This window comes from Cupressus sempervirens, chromosome 4 (assembly GCF_028749045.1).
Source record: "Cupressus sempervirens isolate cs-2001-9-10 chromosome 4, ASM2874904v1, whole genome shotgun sequence".
Taxonomy (NCBI): domain Eukaryota; kingdom Viridiplantae; phylum Streptophyta; class Pinopsida; order Cupressales; family Cupressaceae; genus Cupressus; species Cupressus sempervirens.
The window spans coordinates 515,744,453-515,767,219 of record NC_143121.1 but is presented as its reverse complement, the minus strand read 5'-3'; the positions used below and the strand labels follow the sequence as shown (position 1 = coordinate 515,767,219).

Here is a 22,767-nt window from a genome sequence, read left to right as displayed (position 1 = left end):
ATGACAAAAGAAAGAAAATATAAGTCATTGAGATCAACATGAAGGGGCTGAAAGTTGAAACAATTAAAAGCAAACATGGTTTAACTTTCTTATTTCTATATTAAAATTTAGCTTCCTCAAGCTAAAATTGTATTGGTGTTTACCCAATCAAGGGTATTGACATACAAGGTCTAGAGCCCTCTAAACAAAAATATATAATAAGCCTATTTTCCATAGAAGAAAAAAACTAAGATGTAATTGTCAAAGACTCAAAACTATTATATTTGTTATAAGGAATATCAAAACAAGATAAAGAGAATAAATTTGAAACTTAAAAACTTTTCAAATACATTAGACAAGAAACCTCAAAGGATAAGGCTCTTGAAACTCTATAATGCAAGTATAAAAAAAGTCTTTTTTTTTAATCATCTAATACGCAGTACAATGTTCTATCACCTAACTCTAAATTTATTTTATAACATAAGGATATTGATTCAAACTAATACCCACAAGTTCCCTAACGTTGTTACTTGACAACATTATCTAATCCTTACTTAAGAGACTCCTAGATTTATTTTAAAGGATCATTAAATGTCCTAGGTGATCATAAATTGAACATATTTTGACAACTAGATTACTGTATCTTTAGCCATTAAATCAAAATAGCATACTCTGCAGACTTCCTGATTGTTACTAAGATGCATGAGAGCTCTATTTGCCCTCTTCGTGGATTCTCTAGTCACCAATGGTTGTCGGCTTTCAGGGATCAGGTTTGAACTTCTGGTGGTGTCATCGATTTTGGGGGGTTGCTTGTTTAGTCAGAGATTGTCTTTTCAGCACGACTTCAGTGGTTCATATCGACAGTTCAGCTAGATTTGTGGATCCATATCAAATGTACTACACCTCATTATAGAGACGACTTTATTGCAGTGTGTTACTCTCCATTAGCCTCCTCTTCTTATGCGATGCACTGCATCGATAGCAGTGGCCCTTTTATGTATCTTCATGAGTACATTACCAAATTTTTGACCATGGGTGACATCATCATTCTAGGAGACTTTAATGCAAGGACCAGAGATCTTCAGATTCCTCCTCATGGCCATGGGTCAAATTCAGTTTGCACAGCTGAATTTGAACCCCTCGCCCTTGGTTTACAGCGCTCCTTGGAGGACACTCAGGACCCCTCATTAGATATGATCGCAACTTACCGTAGTTATGTGAGTCTTGACACTTGGTGATCCTAAACAATCTTTCCTGTCTTCCTAGTTTTGTTCTTTTCACCTATTGGTCTCACTGTGGAAGTGTAAGTATCGTGGACTATGCTCTCTCTTGTACTTTTGTCATACCCTTTGTCTGTTGCTTCACCATCTCTCACCTCCCTCTAGTTGCCCATGCCCTCCTTAGCCTTACCTTTTGTGTCTCCACTCTCCCACCCCTTTGCCCCCTCCCCTCCTGAGATCACTCCCCTCACCCACATTTCCTTATGTTTCACTAAGGGTGACCACAACCTTTTCATCCACCACCTTAGGCGGCTCCTCCCCCAATACTCTTTCACTAACTCTAGGGATGCTCACTCAATGTTTGACTTGCTCCTAGTCATGTTGTGGTAGTCTACCTTCCTCCACTTCTCTTAGGCCCAAACGCAGGAACACATGCCCCATGAATCAGTGGTTTGATGAGGACTACAAGTCCTTTCATCGCTTGATTCACTCAGCCTTCTTCACCGTTTCCCCCTCCTTCATCCAATTGAGACCCAATTAGCATCTTCTTCTTCGCTGCAAAAAGCTATTGTTCTTCTTGATGCAATGTAGATCCCTCTATGCCTCTCTCCTGCAGTCCCTAAAACTCTTCTGGCACACCATGTCATTGTTTGTTCACCCAGATTGTTGCTCTTTTTGATTCAATTGGGATTGCAATGAAACATCTCCCTCCCTTTCAGTTCTCTTTGGATGCCCCCACTCATATCCTTTCTTTTCAATGGAAGTTGAATGAGCATGTCAAACTCAACATCTACAGACAGTATATTATCACAACATGGAGCAACCCTCCGATGAGGTGCTATTCAAGGATGGCTTTCTATGCTAAGCACTACATGGATATCCAAGACTGGGTTCTTGTGCACCCTTGGTACCTCACCCGCCATTGGATTCATGCACTCTGCACCTCTCTAGGGTCCTTTAGAGTGGACTCTTATCAGTTATGTATTGAGACCTGTAATGTCCCCACTTTTGAGTTGCGGCAGATTTGATGGATTTATTCTATTATTGGGTCCTTGTAGGCTGATACTTGTGTTTAAAAGACCTTGTGTGGAGTTGTTAGGCTCTCCAATGGCCTATCGTGAGTTTTGGCTCCATTTTGAGTGACTTAATATTTATAGTAAGCCAACAGTTAATTACGAATGAGCTCAGATGAGTTAGAGGAGTTGGGTGATGCTCTTAGTTTCTATTTTTGGCTACTGGTTTGGGCTCCAAGAATCTTGGAGGGAGCGTCTATTTTTAGTAAACAACCCCATCAAGTTCAATCATTGTTTAACTTCATCAAGATCACTCATGTGTTGTCAGATTTTGATTCTAATACTTCTTCAATCATTTTCGCAAGATGGTTGCGTTATTATTATTAACTAACTAAATATGTGGAGGTTACTATTTTTGTTGGTATTGTATGTTGGCCACCTTGTGTCATGGCTCATTGGAACCGGGTTGAAAAGTTTTGAATCATGGGCACAAGGAACAATGACCTTGTGTGTCAAAATATCATGATATGGTTGAAAAGGTTATTTTTGGGAGCCAAAAGGAAATTAATAAATTACATTATGTGCCCAAGTATAAAGCAAAAAGGCTTTTAAGTGAAAGTTGTGTAGATGAAGCTAAGTTGCACAATGAAGAATATAAATAAGACTCCCATTATGAGAATTGATGATCCAATTGTCTATCTGTTTTTTGTTTCTTTTTTGGGAGGGATTTTCTAATCTGTTAATTGCATTCCCTTACTGCGGTATAAGGGTTTGAATCTGAGTTTATGAGTCTTCCATTTCTGTAGTTATGTTGCTTTGAAAGAAATCATTTGTGCTAAGAGCTTGTGGTGGATTAAATTCTCAGGATTAATCAAGTTTGAATTTAATTGAGTTGGGCTGAGACTATTACATTCATGTGTTTCATGCTGAGGGTCAAAACTTTAGCTGGTAGGCTGCCAACTGCATATATGGCAGCGATTTGGTCATGAATTGGGGCTGCCTTCAGATTGAAGGCCTGCGATCTTGTTCGGAGGGCTTGCGACCAGTTTTTGAGGGCCGGGATTTGGTGTCTAAGACTCGCATTTTGCATTATTGGAGCCCACACAGCCTTGGCTAGGAGCTGTGATTTGTTTCAGAGGCTGTTATTGCATATCAACAGCCTAACATGGGAGCTGAAATGTGTTGTGTGTTATGTGGAGGTTAGGAGTGCGGCTGGACACTAATTGCATTTTCAGTGCCATATTCTCTACACGTCATCCAGGTTTTATATGTTAGCATTGTTTAGTTTATGTCAATTCAGTTCCAATATTGGCAATGTGCAAAAATCAGAATTGAGCAAACAAAGAGATCGTTATTTCTTGCAAATAATTTCTTTGGCATTGCATTTTTTTCTATTAACATTATTATCCAACATTCAAAAGGTATTAAACACAAGCAAAAAGGAAGATATATGCATTTGGCAATCTATTGGCATAGGCAATAGAGTTGGTTCTGTTTCATTTCAGCGGTATTAAGCTTGCTTGCCAAGTGTTTGACGAAATGTCAAACAATTGAATTAGTGAAGAAATTGGAGTTGGACAAAGCTATAACCGGTTGGGGTTATTACAGTGGTATCAAAGCGGTTTCCTACCATCCTATGGAGTAGGAAATACATTGTTATTTCGGATCTATTATAGTTGGAGTGACCAGCACTTGAATTTCCTAGCTATGGACACAAGAGGACTCGTAGTTCTTGAAGACGGAAGAGTGGTGTCGAAAATAGTGAGAAAAATGATTTGAGGGAGAGTATGGAAAGACTTAAGCTTCATCAGAAGAGTTTGGAGGCGAGATTGTTGGATCTACTGACAGTTGATAGTGCAGCCCGATACATGATTTTTGTTTTTAGGAGGCCAAACTGAGGATGCAAGGAAGGAGGCTTCAATTTTCCCTAGCAAGTGTTCCTGATGCATATGTACCTGTGTTTAGTACAGCACCCACTGGTCCTAGTTGTAGTCTTGATGATGGACTTTCCGCATAGAAACACGTGGATGTGTCAATGCCATTGGTGGTCAATAGCATTGAGCTTCAGCAGGTTGAGAATTCTAGAGTTGTTGCAAATAGTACAGAGGCTATTGAGGCAATTGTTACCACTTATCATTCAGACTATTCTGAGGAGGAGATCATTATTGGAGACTATGCAGAGTATAAGTGCTAATGTTTATGATAGTTGTTGTGGTGATGATTCGGTGCAAGAGGCAGTGGCTTCCTCAAGTGGGACCTATGCATGTATGGAGTTACCCAACTATGATTTAGTTATTTGGGTATTACGGCAGAGTCAACAAAGGTTGAATTAGGCTTTGGTATTATTGATCCAAAGCATGACATTGAGTTATCCATGTAGAGTCAGGCGACAGCAGTGGATGTTCAATTAGGAGTTGTGAACACAGATAGTATGGACATCCCTGAAGATTTGTTTAAGGATGCTATGAGCTGTTGTAGATCTGATGTTCCTTGCTAGATGTTAGGTTATAGCTCTGAGGGGTTTTTGAATGGGTCCTAGGATCAACGTTTACAAGGACTTACTATTAAAGGGGAAGTTGAGACATGCAAGGAGTTAGACTCTGTGAGGGCTTCTACTTCTTCGGATGAGGAGTTGATAAAGGCACTGAGTAGCAGTACCTCGATTATTGATGTGTGCGAGGATGGGAGTGCACACTAATGTTTGTGATCATGGGGAAACTAGTTTAGATTCAGTCTTCTATCACAGTACAATTAGTGAGGCAAAGAGCATGCACAGGAGTCAAGGTTTTCAAAGGCATCATGTGACTAGTCAACTCATGGTGAGTGATAGTGACATCTCTTCAACTTTTGATCATTATGATGTTATTCGTCAAATGTTAACTGCATCTAGTTGGGGTGCTCCTATGTCATATGAGCACGATGATGGTAGTCTTTCCCCAGCAGAGGTTCATTAACTTCAAGAGGATGTCAGGATCTTGAAGCATAATTTTTCATAGTTAGTTACTAACAAAGATTACCTTCTAGATTGGGGTAGCACCTGTTATGAGACATTGTTAGGGAAAGGGGAGGAGGTGGTCAAGCTCACCCGTGAGCTTGAGGTGAATGTGGACTCTCTTCAACATACTCGGTTCTCAAGGAGTCACAATCATAATTGGATGGCGTGATCGTGGAGTTGAAGCATGTTCGGTCCACATCAACCACAGATCTAGTTCAGCTTCAGATAGTGGTGGTTGGTGCTGAGTTTACTTCCACGAATAGGGAGGCTAGAAGTGGTGATGAGGTATATACATCTATCTGGGATATGAGTGTAGTAGTCATAGAGGAGATGAGGACATCGGTGAAAGATTGTGGAGTGATTCCTAATGTGCTAGGTTCTCCAATGGTTAGCATGGCAATGGTGGATTCTTTAGAGGGTTGTGCATCAATTCCTGACACTACTCCCTCTCCTTCACGAGACTTGGGTAGGATATTATTTGATGTAGGGATGTGTTCTCATGGAGATTTGTTTCCTTTTGTCGAGAGACAGTCTGTTGTTTCATCTCATACAACGGATAGCATCAAGGAGTTGGCAGTGCCACAATTTGAGGGATCAGTTGCAAATTATGGGTGAGCAGGTTAACGCTTTCACATATAATTTCTACTACATTAAGTCATTCATGGAGTATTTACTTGAGAGTGCATATTTGTGGGAGGGACCATGCAAAGCATTTGAGGGTACTCTCATCTTAGGGTCTCGTGCTATACAGCGTTTGGTGGGAAAGATTGTAGAGACCTTGTTTACATTGCTTCCCCACATGGATTTTGTGATTTATTTTGCTAAGAGGGTTACTCAGGATCCTGGCCAACCTGTAGTTTGGAGTCAGAGATTAGAGTTGTTTCTTGATTCCCAATTTGGTATTGATGAGCCTTTGACAAAGATTGGGGCTTTTTATCGACATCACTAAGTGAGGAGTGCTCATCATTTTTCTTTTGACCCATTGGTAGAGGATTTGGTTTCAAGTCAGTGTGGGTTGGCTCCAATTTCATACCATCCATTACAGGATGGGTTAGCAGCATCTTTTGCAGATGGGACCGACGACTGCATGTTAGATCACTTGCAGTATCGAAACACCTAAGACAACTTAGTAGAGGTTGCAGTTGGTGGTAGTGTTTCAGGTACCTATGGTTGGGTATGAGTGTCAGTTCGATGGGGACTCAAGTGTTTTAGTTAGGTTCAGTTCCAATGGGTTGTTTTCTCCATCAATGACTACAGTTAGTTTTCAGATAATTCTGCCATTGATATCAGTTATTTGGGTGTTGGTGTTGCAAGAATGAGTTATGCACAGTAGGGATATTACGCAGTTTTACCCTTGGGATCTGGGTGGATTGTAATATTTGTTTTCGCTCCAGGATTTCTTGGGGGGACAAGCAACCTTAGGGAGGGTGGAATGTAATGTCCCCATTTTTGAGTTGTGACAGATTAGATGGATTCATCCTATTATTGGGTCCTTGCAGGCTGATACTTGTGTTTAAAGGACCTTGTTGTGGAGTTGTTAGGCTCTCCAGTGGCCTATGGTGAGTTTTGGCTCCATTTTAAGGGACTCACCATTTATAGTAAGTCAACAATTGATTCTAATAAGCTCAGATGAGTTAGAGAAGTTGAGTCATGCTCTCAATTTCTATTTCTAGCTTCTGGTTTGGGCTCCAAGAATCTTGGAGGGAGCATTTATTTTTAGTAAGTCAACCCATCAGGTTCATTCGTCGTTTTTCTTCATCAAGATCACTCATGTGTTGTCAAATTTTGATTGTGATGCTTGTTCAATTATTTTCACAAGACGGTTGAATTATTATTATTATTATTATTATTCTACTAAATATGCAAAGGTTTTTATTTTTGTTGGTATTGTATGTTGGCCATGTCAGTGTCATAGCTTGTTGGAACCAAGATAAAAAGTTTTAAATCTTGAGCACAAGAAACAATGACCTCACATGTCAAAATATCATGATATTGCTGAAAAAGTTATTTTTGGGAGCCAAAATGAAATTAATAAATTAAATTATGTGCCTAAGTATAAAGCAAAAAGGCTTTTAAGTGAAAGGTGTGTAGATGAAGCTGTGTTGCAAAATGGAGATTATAAATGACTCCAATTATGAGAATTAATGATCCGATTGTCTATCCGCTTTTTGTTGCTTTCCTAAGAGGGGTTTTTTGATCTGTGAATTCAATTCCCTTGTTGAGGTACAAGGGTTTGAATCTGAGTTATTGAGTCTTCCATTTCAATATTTATGTTGCTTTGGAAGAAATCATTTGTGCTAAGAGTTTATGGTGGATTAAATGTTGAGGATTGATCAACTTTGAATTTAATTGAGCTGGGTTGAGGCTGTTACATTCCTGTATTTCATGTTGAGGGTCAAAACTTTAGAGAGGAGGCTATAGACTGCATATATGGAAGCGATTTGGTCATGAATTGGGACAGCATTCAAGATTGAAGGCCGGTGATCTTGTTTGGACGGCCTGCAATCAGTTTTAAGGGCTTGTGTCTAGTGTCTAAGGTTTGCATTTTGCATAACTGGATCCCATGCAGCCTTGGCTGGGAGCTGTGATTTGTTTTAGAGGTTGTTGTTGCATATCAACAGCCTAACATGAGAGCTAAAATGTGTTGTGTGATGTAGAGGTTAGGAGTGTAGTTGGACATTCGCACTTTCAATGCCATATTCTCTACATGTCATCCAGGTTTTATATGTTAGCCTTGTTTAGTTTGTGTAAATTCAATTCCAATATTGGCAATTGTGCAAAAATCAAAATTGAGCAAATAAAGAGATTGTTGTTTCTTGCAAATAATTTCTTTAGCATTGCACTTTTTTTCTATTATCATTATTATCCAAAATTCAAAAGGTATTAAACACAAGCAAAAAGGAAGATATATGCATTTGGCAATCTATCAACATAGGCAATAGAGTTGGTTTTGTTTCATTTTAGTGGTATAAAGTTTGCTTGCCAAGTGTTTGACGAAATGTCAAACAACTAAATTAGTGAAGAAATTTGTGTTAGACAAGGCTATAACCGGTTCGAGTTATTACAAGACCAACCACTAGATTGGTATGGAGGACTAGATTTGCCACCTTTGCCCTTTGGGTGAGACGAAGACGAAGACCCATTTTGGGTTTCTCCACTCTATCTACTATGAGATCAAAGGGAGGTTCTACTACTTCTTCAGAGAATGCAGATCCCTATCTTCTCTTTTCAGATACACAAATCAGCAGTGTCTAGCCCTCTCTTTCCAGGAGGCCATACGAATTCGTGATCACACTCTACAGCTTTTCCTTCTGCTGACACAATCTCCAGACCATCTCATCGCCTCCTCTCTAGGATACCCTTCCCATGGGAAGTAGTTGCTCAACCCTTTAGATCACACCAGGATTATGAGGCCTCGCAAAGGGCACATTTAATAGCACCACCCTTCCTCCAACGGTTCCTTATGACGACACAGGACACTGCCTCACCCCAAACTGTATACTTCAGTGTTGGACTACTCGCCTGTGAGGAGTATTTAGTTTGTTTTTAGTTTGTTCCTTTGCTTTCTTGTTAGTTCTTTCCGCAAACACCATTTGGTATTCGTGTCGCTAGTATCCCTTTGACCCTTCTTAGTCTCTTGTTGCACAGTAATAAACTTATCTTTTCATCATTTCATTAAAGGAATGCATAATGTCCCAAAAAAAAATTAACATAACAAGGTAAAGAAACATAATCATAAATATAGATAACTTTCTTTAATCCTACGTAAAATATACAATGATATTTTGTCCCCTTTCTTTCACCTATAACTACCCATCCCCTTTACATTCCTTTGAATCATATTATATCGTATATAAATGTCTCCTTTTAGGAGTTCACAACAATTACATTTTAACATCAAATACATTTCAAAAGAGACATTATACAATATAAAGTCTTCCTCTACAAGTTTGAAAAGGAACATGTGCCACAATCATCCATGCAATCATGAACTGAAACTAGATGTTATAAGTTTTGCTACCCAACCACGCGAGACCAAAAAGGCCCACTTGCCCAAGCCAGGAGATAGAAACCAAGGCCAAAGGTGACAACTAAGGATACCTAGGGTAGTAAAAAGCCTTCCACAAGCACAAGCATAAAAGGCAACCAAGACTACTAGAGGCACAAGAAAACAAGGTCATAGAGACTCTGGGTTATGAGCTAGGTGGGTGTGATTGCATTGCCCTCACAAATAGGGATCTCATAGCAGTCAACTCAGGATTCTAGCACCCAAATAGGCATATGTTGAACCAAACACCTTTCAATGGAGACGAAGTTCTTCAGTTGTGTCATCATACAAGCACCTTCTCCTACTCCCATCCCTAGCCTACACGAGCACTAGCGGTATGGGTGAGGCATCAATTAATCTTGATTAATGTGTCAATTTCCCCCCATCCCAACAAATTTTATTAATGTTATCACTTGGTTGGCACAAAGCACCCATGGGATTTCTTTGCGGCCACTTTGTGCCCCAACACCCATTGTGAGCCACTCACCTAGTGAAACTAGGTTCTCTGTCATGTCCTATTTTAGTATATGATTTTAATAATAATTAAATATAAAAATACTAAATAAATAATAATAAATAAATACTAATAATGATGTTTAATTTATGAGTAATTATAATTTTAATAAAAATTAAGACATTACTAATAATAAATGTTTTATTATAATAAAATCATTACAATAATATAATGATTGATTATATATATAAAGCAATAAATATATTAATAAAAGTATTAAATGATTATTAATATTGTATATATTACTTATATATGAAGTATTTAATCAAAGTATTTTATATATTAGTTTGTATATGATTACAAACCCAATACAAACTTATATTACCTAAGGGTCTGTTTGGATTACGGATTAGAGCAAGAATTGGAATTTAGATTTCTCAAAAAATCCTAATCCATTGTTTGGAGAATTCGGGGAAATTTGGATTTGGTATCCCCATTTGACCCCCAAGACAAGAATTCCATCTCCCCTCAAAATACTTGTTATTTGGAATTCCCATTTTAAATCCCATTTTTCGAAAATAAGGATTCCAACTAAAGTGAAATTTAATTGGATTTGACATTTAGATGCCCATTTGGACACCTATTTTTGCACATATTTTTGAAATTTAATTGAGTTGTAACCGAGAGAGTGAAGCTTTTAAAGAAATGGTACCCTTTGCATCTATTTCAGGTACTCTTTGAATGTCATTTTGTAAAAAATAGCAAGTGTCACTTGAAGAAATTAGAAAGATTACTGCAGAAATTTGTACAAATACCATTTTTTAAAATTGGGGAAAACATTTCCGCTATTGTTGCACCTGCTGATATATTTGGATTAAATAAAATAACTAGTACCACACATATCTAATTTCTTTCGTCTTCTTTTTAACTTTTTCTTGAATTTTTATTTTGCAATAAACATCAACATTTTTGGCATGGGTGGAGTTGGAAGCACCATGAACAAGACCTTGAACAAATTGGAGATACAAATTGCCTTTCTCATTATAACTTTTATATTCATCTTTTGAACCATATATTTGTATTTTGAACCAAACAGTCTCAAAATTAATTCCAAAAAACCATAGTCTGGATTTCAAGTTCTAGAATCCCAAATCAAGGATTCTAAATTCCAATTCCTAAATCATATTCCAGCAACCAAACAGGCTGTAAAGGACTTAATAAACAGTCATGATCTTTCACCATACATATATATTATAAGAAAACAATGATACCAAACATAATCAATGATAATCAATCAATATTGAGTTTTCTTTTATTAGATGGACTGGAAAGGGGGTCTTTACAGTGGTATTAGAGCCTTGATCCTGCCAACCTGAAAATCAAGAGGAAAAATATACATAAATACAGTCTTAGATGCCTACAATGCCATAAACGTACACATATAGAATATAACAAGAAATGATTTGTATGCAGCAATAAATTTATGGTTGGAGCCACCAACGTGGATATAGAATTAAATAAAAGAATAAGATAAGAAATGGTTTAAATGCAGTAATAAATACATGGTTGGAGGCAGCAATTTCAATTTTTAAAAAATCAATCCTCATTTATAAAGAAAAATAAATGTAACAACAGTGATGGAAAACAGAGATCAAAAGATTAATGTTTAAAAACATTGATATAGCCCAACCTTGGACAGTCAACATCCTAAGCGATGGAATGAGAATTCAACATACTATTTGCACTGAAAAGACTACTGTGACTAGGAAGATGAACATTAAACCAGAGAAATGTGACAGACACATCGCAGAGAGCAGAAAACTGAGAAGAAAATAGTGGATAGGGAGTTTTCTAAACAATTGTCACATCAAGGATACAGTTTTAAACTGGATGTTTTGACTAAATGCCGTATCTTGCAAATGATCTCTCTTGCGCACAATAGGATGAAAGCTATAATCTTGCAGTGGGAATATGAACTATAGCGGTAGGCATTGCTGACATAATTTATAGACTCTTCCAATTTAAGACAATAAGATAATATACAGATCGGATGGGTGTGATTGCATTACCATATTGCAATTTTTATATTAACCATCAATGGTACATATCAGAGAAATGAAAATTAGTGAGGCATCAAATCATAATCAAGGGAAGGAAGATTCGAATATTTCCTCTATCTCAATGATAAATTATATTGTAGTTTCCAATTGATGACTAGCATAAAAGAGATGATAACATCCAATAAAGGAGGAAGAAAAAGATTTGTGGTTCAAATCCAAGAAAAAAATATCTGCTTGCCATATTTACATGCAAATCAAATTGGTGCCTGATGACTCAGCAAAAACTTGCAAACAACCCATGTTTATCCTACATCACGTGAAGCTCATTGCCTGTATTAGTTATATGTTTATCCATATTTACAAGCATGAGCAAGACCAAAAACGATGCAAACATATCAAACTTTTCTATCAGAGCAACTTCAATCATAGAGACATTTAAGCTATAATGGGAATTAGTCAACCATAAGGTCTTCAATGATTCTTAACACAAATACCGATCAACCAAAATAATGCTCTCTTTTGTCGATAAAGAACGCCCACCTTTACTTGTTGACCATTGGTGGTATTTTTTATTTTCTTTTAAATGAACCAACCACAAGTAGGGCTATCTAATTTCTCTACTATGGTTAGTAAGTAGCACGTCCAAAAGCATTCCACTAACACTTTATCCTTTTCATTTTATGGCAACTTATGTAGCCACAAGATGCTTTATGACCCGAAGACATTAGGCAGCCTAGGATATTAATGTGGGAATAAAATTCCCTTGCTGATCCAAAAAAGAATGACATTTTGGTCAAAACAAAATTAATTGAGATTTGCACCATCTTTTTATGGATAGGGAAAGGAAAACCCCAAATTATAGGGATATGTGAATAAACTAAGAAACGGTTAATTTTACATTTATATAACATTAGGAGATAGATAATCATCTTATTATTTAAGAAGAGTTATTGTCAATTTGTCACATCCCATATGTATTAGTTATGTCATGAATATTTTCTTTCAACATTTGGCCAAATGAAATGGAAGAGTGAAGACTTCATCGACATTATACCAGCAAGGAAATGTTAATCTTTTCAAAAAAGTTGAAGATAGCATAATAAGAAACAATTCATCAAATATCGTGTAGCGAAATCAAGATAAGTCCATCTTTTGAATTATTATTTTAAGTTGAAATTTATTCCTCTATTTTTTTAAATCATGCTACTAAAATGTATCAAGATTCTCATCTTAAGATTGGATTCGTTTTCAGGATCAAATTAAAGGAAGATCCCAAATAGATCCAATACAAAAAATTGGAAAGGAAGGTTATAAATTTCTATCTCGAGGAACAAACTTGGAATTACAAACAAATGTCTTAGAAGGGGACATCATTCAAAATCCTATGTGCTTTAATACATGGATAGAAAGTGTGCACAAGGGGAGGACTAAATCGATCACTTCAAGGTGAAAGAATCCCAAGTAGATCATGTCCAAAACCGAGCAGCAATAAATCTACCATCCACTATAGAATTAAGCACATATCAAGTGGGTAGGGAGTGTGCACAGGGGGAGTAGTAAATTGCTCACTTTAGGGCAAGAGAAACCCTGAGTAGATCATGTCCAAACTCGAGCAGTAGTAAATCTACCATCCACTATAGAAATAGCATATACTGAGTGGGTAGGGAGTGTGTACAGGGGGAGGAGTAAATCGCTCATATTGGGGAAGAGAATCCGATATGGGAACCCCAAATAGATCGTGTCCAAACTCAAGCAGCTGTAAATCTACCATCCACTATGGAATTAGGCATCCTCAAGAACTTTTAATTTCCACTCGGATGAAAGGAGCACGGAATTTACAATTGAAGTTGGTAAAAAAAATTCTTATTTCAAAATGTGAAAAGAATCTAACAATGTTTTAACATGTATACTCTGTGCCTACATCATGTCTTCATTCATTAATGTGTTTGTTTGTGTCTTCATGCATTTATGTCTACCTCATGTTTGAATTGTCTTAATGCATTAATGTGTTTACTTTGTGTATGCTTTGTATCTTTGTTCAAATGTTCTTGCATAGGCCATCATAAACTAACATATGTACTTTTGTAAGTGTTTTAACACATATGCAGGAAAGAGAAGGAATCTGAGCAAAGAATCAAATAGGATTGTTTACCGTATTGGTAAAGAAATCAACGCATACAGACAATAATAGCATAATACTATTCGTAATAGTAGATGAATGATGCTTTACAAAGATCCCAGACGGGATATAAATACTACCGCCGAACCTTCCCGAAGGAGTCCGTCGGCCACAACATTACATCCGCTACGAACTATTTACCCGTCGGCTACAAAATACAAAACATCGACGGTAGTCAATCGTCGGCTATAGAAACACCGCCGGACCCATCCAGTCGGCTAACACCATCCCCCCCAAAAAGAAAAGTCATCTCCTGACGACTGACAAAATATCTAAGACAAATTAACAAACAAAATACATTAACAGAGTGACTACAACAAGAGAAATCTGCTTCTGACACATCACTGTTACCTTCGTCTCATGCCTGTAGCCTTTGCTAACACAACACTGCCTCCTTGATGAAGCTGACCTTGATAGCCACCCACGCTACTTTCGCTGTTTCCAACTCCTGGATACCCCGAGCCAAGTGTCGCTGCACTGCCTCCAGCTGGATGATCAGCTCCTCCCAAGCTCTCTACACATCCACCAAGACAGTCTCACAGCCAACACCTACTCCAAGTGCCTCTGGTACACAACACTCTATGCCTGCAGCAGCTCCAGGTCTTCATCAATTGGTCAAACTCCCACGACTGATATCCGCAACGACTGGGGGTCCAGGAGGCAACGCCCCTGGCGGGGTCGCGGGTGCGCTCCAGACCAAATTAGCACTTCGAAACCCACACAAAACTGCACAGAACACACCATTTCTGTCATTTTCTATCGATTCTACACTCTTTCTGGCAACCACTGATGCTTCCCCTTCCCTTTGGCATCATCTGCTACTCATTCCGAACAATTTGATTTTGTCGTCGTTTTTTTTTTTTTTTTTTTAGCAAACCCTCCTGCTTCTGTTTGGCTGTCAATTCCATGCAAAAATGGCTTATTTCTCCTTATATTTTTCCTCCGTCCGTTACAAAAAATCTCACTCTGGATGTGTCGAAGTCACCTTTCCCACGGTAGCAGATAACCACTGGAGGAGTCCGACTCAAATAAGAACCTCCCATCCTGTTCCTTCAGCTATTACATCTTATGGGCATGGCCGAGTGAGATCCTCCAATCAAAAGTAGTACTTGATAACCCATCGACTCACTTCCGTTCAAGATTTCCAAAACCGTCGGTAAAAGTGCTTGCACTGAATGAAGATTTTATTGTGCCACCGCAAATTACAGGCATAAGTCGAAATGGTTCTGCGTGATTGGGTCTACGACTGCTTCAAATATGGTAGATTCAACTCAATTGGAAAGAATGGTGGTGGTGGTGCAGATCCGTCTTCTCATCCTGTGCGATTTTTTAGCCAGCAAACTTCTTTGCTGCTCCCGTTGAGAACTGCTACCCCTGCACGATTCAATTTCCTTCTGGCAGCGAATGGCAGAAAAGCACGCTTCTTGTTTTATTTGTCTCTATTTCCCCACGGAGAAGTCTGGCACGACTGGCTTGGAGGAGTGAACGAAGAAGTCTGGCGAAATTGTTTAATAACCGCGGGGCTTTCACTTGTCCGCGAGCCTTTTGCTTTCTTTACACCCACGGACAGACTGCCCACGGGGCCTTTTTTCACCTGCGGACAGCTGCCCGCGGGGCTTTCTTACACCCGCGGAAAGACTGCCTGCGGGGCCATTCTTTCACCCGCGGACAAACTGCCCGCGGGGCCTTTCTTCACCCACGGACAGGCTGCCCGCGGGGCCTATCTTTTTTTTTCACTTTTTCTTTTTTTTTTTTTTTCAATTTTTTTTTTTTTTTGACAAAAATAAAATAAAATAGAAAGACAGCACCTCAATTTTGCCTCCAGGCGTCGCCATTCTGCAACGACAACGGAGTCAGCTGGCCATTCTGTGACAGCGACAAAGTCTTCCTACCACCATATATTTTGAATTTGGATCCGTTGAGTACCGAAGGTACCTTTTGCCCGTCCAAAGTTGATAATCTGATCGCTCCATTGTCACCGTCCTTTCGAATTTGATATGGTCCAACCCATCTGGCCTTAAACTTTTCCACTTTGATTTCCTTTCGACCGTTGTACGCCTGACGTCTGTTCTGTGCCACCTCCGTCGCCCACTATGCCTACAGTAAAGTCGCGCAACTAGATTATTTCCTTGTTGGTGCCCTTCCACTAATTTTATGTTGCAGTGTAACCTTTTCTTTCCGCACGGTCCATTCACCATGTACCGGGCAGTGGGATCTTTTGTTTTTCTGTGTTCAGACTGTATGTTCTTCCCCTCAGCTTCAACCATGACAGCTTTTCCTTCTTCTGCTTCCCTGCATTCCTCCGGACATTCATTTTCCTGTGTTTTTTCACATTCGTCGACTATTAACATATTGCAACTTGGAAATAGTTCGTAGTCTTCTATCTGCCAGTGGAACAGGCCATTCATCGAGTCGAGGTCGTCATCATTCGATCCTCTGTCAAGTCTTAATACTCCTTCGTCTGGTTCCATTCTCCTCTTTGCTTCGTCGTCACTTTCGCCGTCACTTTCTGAATCTGACGATGCTGCCTCCTCACCGACCATTTGTGTATGCAGGTCAATTGTGAATCTTTTGCCTCCGCACTCCATTGATAGGGTATTTCGTTTCCAATCATGTTTTACTTTTGCTTGCACCAACCAATCCTGTCCCAGAATAGCATCATATCCTTTTCTTTTTAATGGAATGACCACGAAATCCAATAAAAATGGTTGCGTACCAATGGTTACCGGTTGCGCCCTCAAGGTTCCTAACGGTTTGATCCCGTGCTGGTCCACCGTGAGCAACTGGAATGTAGGTGGCCACAGCGTCGGCTTTCCCAACTTCTTCCAGGTATCCTCTGGTAAGACATTCACGCCGGACCCTCCGTCAACAATTGTCTCTGTCAAAACATTTCCCAAAATCCCCATCTCGACGACTGCCGGATGCCGTCCGGATGTGAGTGCCAGCAGCATTGGGTCTGTTGTCATCACTTCCCTACTGTCCTTTCCTGTGTCCTCCGGTGCTTTCGGAAACGGTGTATGATTCAGAATGGCCGTCCGTAACTGGGGCATTGTGAGAAGGTCACTTATCTTGACCGGTATCTCCATTTGTAAGATCTATCGTACAATGTTTTGTTCTGCAAAGTTCTTTGCCAAGGTGCCGGCATGTCCTTCAACTGAGATGTCCCTACCGACGATGCCTCTGCAATTTCCGCCTGCGCTTCCCCCAATTTTCTCTTTTTCTCCGCTTGCCTCCGTGTAATTGCCAGAACCTCCTCTACATCCGTGCCGACAATGATTAAGTTTACTCCAGACTTTGGACACTTGGAATCTTCGTGATTGCCGGGTCCGCACCATCTGCATAATAATTTCAGTGTGTTTGCCATTGTACAATCCCGCGCAAAATGACCCCACAAATTACGCGCTCAGCATTGAACGATCGGTCGTCCATTTGCATCATACTGAGTTCGACTTCGGCTCCCATTATTATTGTTATTATTTGTATTGTTGTTATTTTGCCCTCTGCTATTATTCCTGTATCCTCCGGATGTAGCACCGGCGGTATTTGTGTTTCCGCTACTACCCGACAGGGAAGCCTCCTGTGTGAGAAACACCTGCGGAGATTCTCTTGTCTTCATGTTAAAGGGACAGTCCTTTGTCGAATGGCCCATGATCTGACAAATGTCACAGAATTGGTTCTTTGGACACGATCCTTTAGTATGACCGTCGGTCTTACACTCCGTGCACCACAGCTCACTACCTTTTGGCTCCTTCTGCATGTTTTTAAACTCCTTCATCATGCGAACCATATCCTTCTGTAGGGCATGAACCTTCTTGTTGCTGCCTTCGTCGTCGCTACTATCATCTCCGACAGGCTCGTCATCATCAGAGTCAAAGGAGCTAGTTTTCTTCTTCTTTGTCTTGTGCGCACTTTCAAGGTCCAGTGCTCTGTTATAAGCATCCACATATGACGAAGGTGGCACAATTTTCATTTTCCTCCGCAATTGCGAGCGTAGGCCGTCCACAAACCACCTTTTCTGCAATCCGTCTGCCGGCTTGCTTTCCATTTTGTTTATTAAGTCTTTTAATCTCCTGGCATAGACACAGACAGTTTCGTGCTTCCCCTGTTTCGTATTGAAAATCTCTGCTATGATTTCATTATCGTCCCGTAAGAGTTTAAATTCCGCCAGGAACTCCTTTTTAATCTTATCCCAGGTATCCAGCTTCTGCGGATCCATATCCAAAAACTAATCAATCGCGACACCCCGTAGGGTTGCCGAAAATTGCCTGGCCCATTTGTCGGCATCTGTGATTCCATTTTCCCGCCAGATCGTCTTACAGGTCTTACAATGTCGGATGGGGTCAACTGTACCATCGCCTTCAAATTTCGGCAGCTTCTCTTTGGGTCCCGCCATCACTGTCACACCGGAGGTCTGCACTCCTACACCGGCAATCGGCACTCCCACACCGGCAATCTGAACTCCCACACCGGCGGTCAGTACTCCCACACCGGCGGTCGGCACTCTTGCACCGGCGGTCTGCACTTCCGTACCGGAAGTGTCGACAATTGCGAACCTTGGTGAAGAAGAAGGATCCTCAGAAATTGTTTCCCGCGGAAGTCTATCCTGGACGAAGAGATCACTCCACGCTCGTGCTCTGTCGACACTGCGAGCCGTGCAAGTTCATGCTCTTCCGTCAGAGTTTTACCCCCTTGGTGAACACAAGTTCAAGAACTCCTGTGCTTCTTCCACCAATTCCACCCGCTGCCGAGTCTCCTCCAACAATTCTTCCGCGCTCCGGTGTCCGTCAATAATCTTCTGAAATCTCCATCGGTGTTCGGCTTGCTGTGCCAGAATTAAATTCTCTTGCGCGGTACGGATTCCATCTTTCCCCTTTGTCTTATTTCGATCCTTGTTAAGCTGATTTGGCATTAATCTTCATTCCTCCCACCTTCCAGATTCATAAGGCAACGGCGCCAAATGTTTACCGTGTTGGTAAAGAAATCAACGCATACAGACAATAATAGCATAATACTATTCGCAATAGTAGATGAATGATGCTTTACAAAGATCCCAGACGGGATATAAATACTACCGCCGAACCTTCCCGAAGGAGTCCGTCGGCCACAACATTACATCCGCTACCAACTATTTACCCGTCGGCTACAAAATACAAAACACCGACGACAGTCAATCCGTCGGCTACAGAAACACCACCGGACCCATCCAGTCGGCTAACAAGGATCACATTAATTGCTTGAGGACAAGCAAATTCGAAAGGGGCAAACTATCATGTCCCCATTTTAGTATGTGATTTTAATAATAATTAAATATAAAAATAATAAATAAATACTAATAATGATGTTAAATTTATGAGTAATTATAATTTATACAATAATAAATATATTACTAATAATAAATCTGTTATTATAATAAAATCAATACAATAATATAATGATTGATTATATATATAAAGAAATAAATATATTAATAGAAGTATTTAATAATTATTAATATAGTATATATTAATTATAAGTACATATGAAGTATTTAATAAAAGTATTTTTATACATTAGTTTGATTACAAACCCAATACAAACTTATATTACCGAAAGGACTTAATAAATTGTCATGATATTTCACCATACATATATATTATAAGAAAACAATGATACCAAACATAATCAATGATGATCAATCAATATTGAGTTTTCTTTTATTAGATGGACTGGAAAGGGAATCATTACATTATCTACCCATAAAAACATCACAATAGCACCAAGAATCTCATAATAACATATGTCATATCAATGTCACAACATAAATGGTTTGGGTTTAGGTGACCACTAACTCTCCCTAGTTCGTTGAACAACCCTAAGCCCTGATATGGCATTCAAAATGCATCAAAACACACATAGAGGCATCAAAATGCATCATATATATGTCAACACCATATCAAGGTAATTATAAGTTAATTGAGTCAAATTTAGACCCTAATAACCTCTAATTGCTAACAAGACCCTTAAACACAAACTAAACTTTAAAAGCTTGTATTCTAGAAGACCTATGCACTTGGTCAGAGTTGTGGGGCAATTGGTAAAAGTTTTGGGGCAGTTGGTCAAAGTTATGATGTGGTTGGTTAGAGTTATAACACAACTGGTCAGAGTTATGATGTAGTTGATCAAGGAAGCCCTACAAACCCTAAAATTGGCATTCTAGTGATTCTACACATTTGGGGCTAGTTATCGTGCACTAAGTCATGGGAGTTGTGGAGTTGGTTCAGATTGTGTTTTTTTTTTTAAACGTACATTCTAGATTGGGTTTACACCCCAAACTAGGCAAGATGAGGGCCCTGGAAGCACATACAAAGGGATATTTGAGAAATCCTCATTGACCTTCCAAAACACTCATCGAACCAAGCCTAGACATAAAACAAAACTAGAATTTGGTCCATGACTCAGACACCAATGTTGAAATGTACAGAGACGGAGAAAGGAGAAGACCATTAATTGATTGAGCATGATTCTATGAGAAGACACAACGTTTCAAAAGTAAAAAGGACCTAGAGGAGAAGACATAAGATCGTAACAACAACTCTCATACCACATATCAACATAAAACAATAATAATACATCCATACATGATTTTAACCACATGGACTATCAGGCAACATGCTTACAACAATCAAATAGTGATAGAAAACATATCAAACTATATAAACATCATTCACTATTCCAAACTTGAAAACAAAGAGATAAAAGCAATAGCATTCAAGGATAGAAATAAGAAATTGAAGCAAAGAGTTCTCTTTCTAGGAGTAAACCCTATCTGGAGTCCTAGGAAGTCTTTGATGGAAGAGGTAGATCCAATAACCACTACAAATGATTCATCTCCTTCAAATCAAATCCAATGAGCAATCCTTCTACACTCTGCTGGGAAGCCAAGTATTGTCAAAATATTCAAATCATCTTTGTCTCTCCAAATAATTCACCAAAAAACCTCTCTAAAAGCTTTCTTAACAATCCTCTCTCTCCTTCTCAAAACAATCATGCAATTCCTTCCTCCAAATCTCATATTTTTCTCACCTTAACTTTTTAGTTTAAAAATATCTCCCTAAATCTATCAACACAACCCACATGTAAAGTTTCATCCTCCATTTACCTCTTTGTCATTATCTACCTAGAGATCTTCCCATCTATCGGTTTCCCAAGAACCATGTGTTCCAAATCAATTACTTTTCTTCTATATATATCCCTTGAAGAGAGTTATACAAGAATGAACCAATTCCCAACCGACATAATTATTGGTTTATTAATTATAATAGAACCTTATCTTAATTTATACTATTTCCCTCCATAACTAATATATTATTAATTCATAGTATTAATTAATTATTTAATATGTCATATTCCCTCTTAACTATATACTTAACCTAAACAATACTCAAAGTAAATATATGTATAGTATCCTTCTAAGATTTATTAATTAAATAGATTTAATTAATAAATACCACAATTTATTATCTACACATGCCATTATAACCTATTTAGTATTTGTAATGTGTTGTACTCATAAGAATACTAGAATGCATTAATACAACCATACATATAGGTTTGTGTATATGTGTGCACCCATATACACATACTTATATATACATTAATACATATATATACACACACACACACACAAGATACTAACAATCAAAATGTCAACAAATATTCATAATGCAATATTACAAACATAGATATAATGATAAATACAGTCCATATGACACATCAGCAAATCTCAATCTACAAGATGGCATAGAAATCACTAAGAAACATATCAAGACAACTACAGTCAATAAGGTAGGTCAAACCACACTCCTGACCAAGCATGAAACCCGAAAACATTACATAGAAAGGATCAACAGAGAATCATCCCAAGAATAAATGAAATGGATGGACCAAGCAAGGATATCCTGAAAAACATCAACAAAAATTGTCAGGTACTAACCAACATAATCTGACTGATGAGAAGAAAAGCAAGATCATTGTTATACCCAACCTCGGTGAGGTAGTCAACTATTCAGGAATTCTTATAATACAAGGAGATGTTTGAGGGGGCCTTAGTGCTATCTCCGCAACAACCACCATCGAATTTAAGGCACGCTCAATCTTATCAATTCAAGGGAGTTAAAGCTTGGTACTTGAAAACCTATATCACAAGGACAAGTATATATATGTGCATACACAAACACACATATACATATAAGGAAGATGGATGTAGACAAATGACTAGGATCGAGACACCATGCAAATCTCGCCAAGTGAGCGACTATGAATTCATCCCTAGTCATGTAAACATGTCATACACACACACACATGCATGCAACATAAAGTATACATAAACAAGGTAAATTAGATATGCAACAAGGGTTAGATCATAATCCATCACCTAACTAGAGTCTCATAATCAAATCAACAACTAGAGAAGTAAGTTTTAATTTTTGGATTTGATTGTGTATGGTTTGCAAATCCAGAAATTAAAACTCATTTTCATGGATTGTGGAAATCTTATAGATCCAACTAGAGAAGCAGTAAGAAACATAAGATGTATAAGCATGGATGATCATAAACAAGTAGCTTTAAGCATGTGAAAAGCATAATCTATAAACCATATCATCGTCTAAATCTATCAAAATAAACATAGATAAAAAGCATATCAATAATACTTGTTATTGATAAAGAGAACAATCACATGTCTTTCAAGTGATCATCCATACGCATAAGGTCCTAAAATATCATCCACACATAAGTAGAGGCAACACACACAAAAGTGACTAGAAGCATCATTATGTTTG

General features: G+C 38.7%; 1 protein-coding gene across 1 annotated transcript in view; it reads right to left on the bottom strand.

Annotated features, from left to right (window-relative positions):
- The window catches only part of LOC149562196 (N-terminal nucleophile aminohydrolases (Ntn hydrolases) superfamily protein), a 203,421-nt gene that overhangs the window by 172,863 nt on the left and 7,791 nt on the right, over nucleotides 1–22,767 (bottom strand). The gene's annotated exons all lie outside the window — the stretch shown is intronic.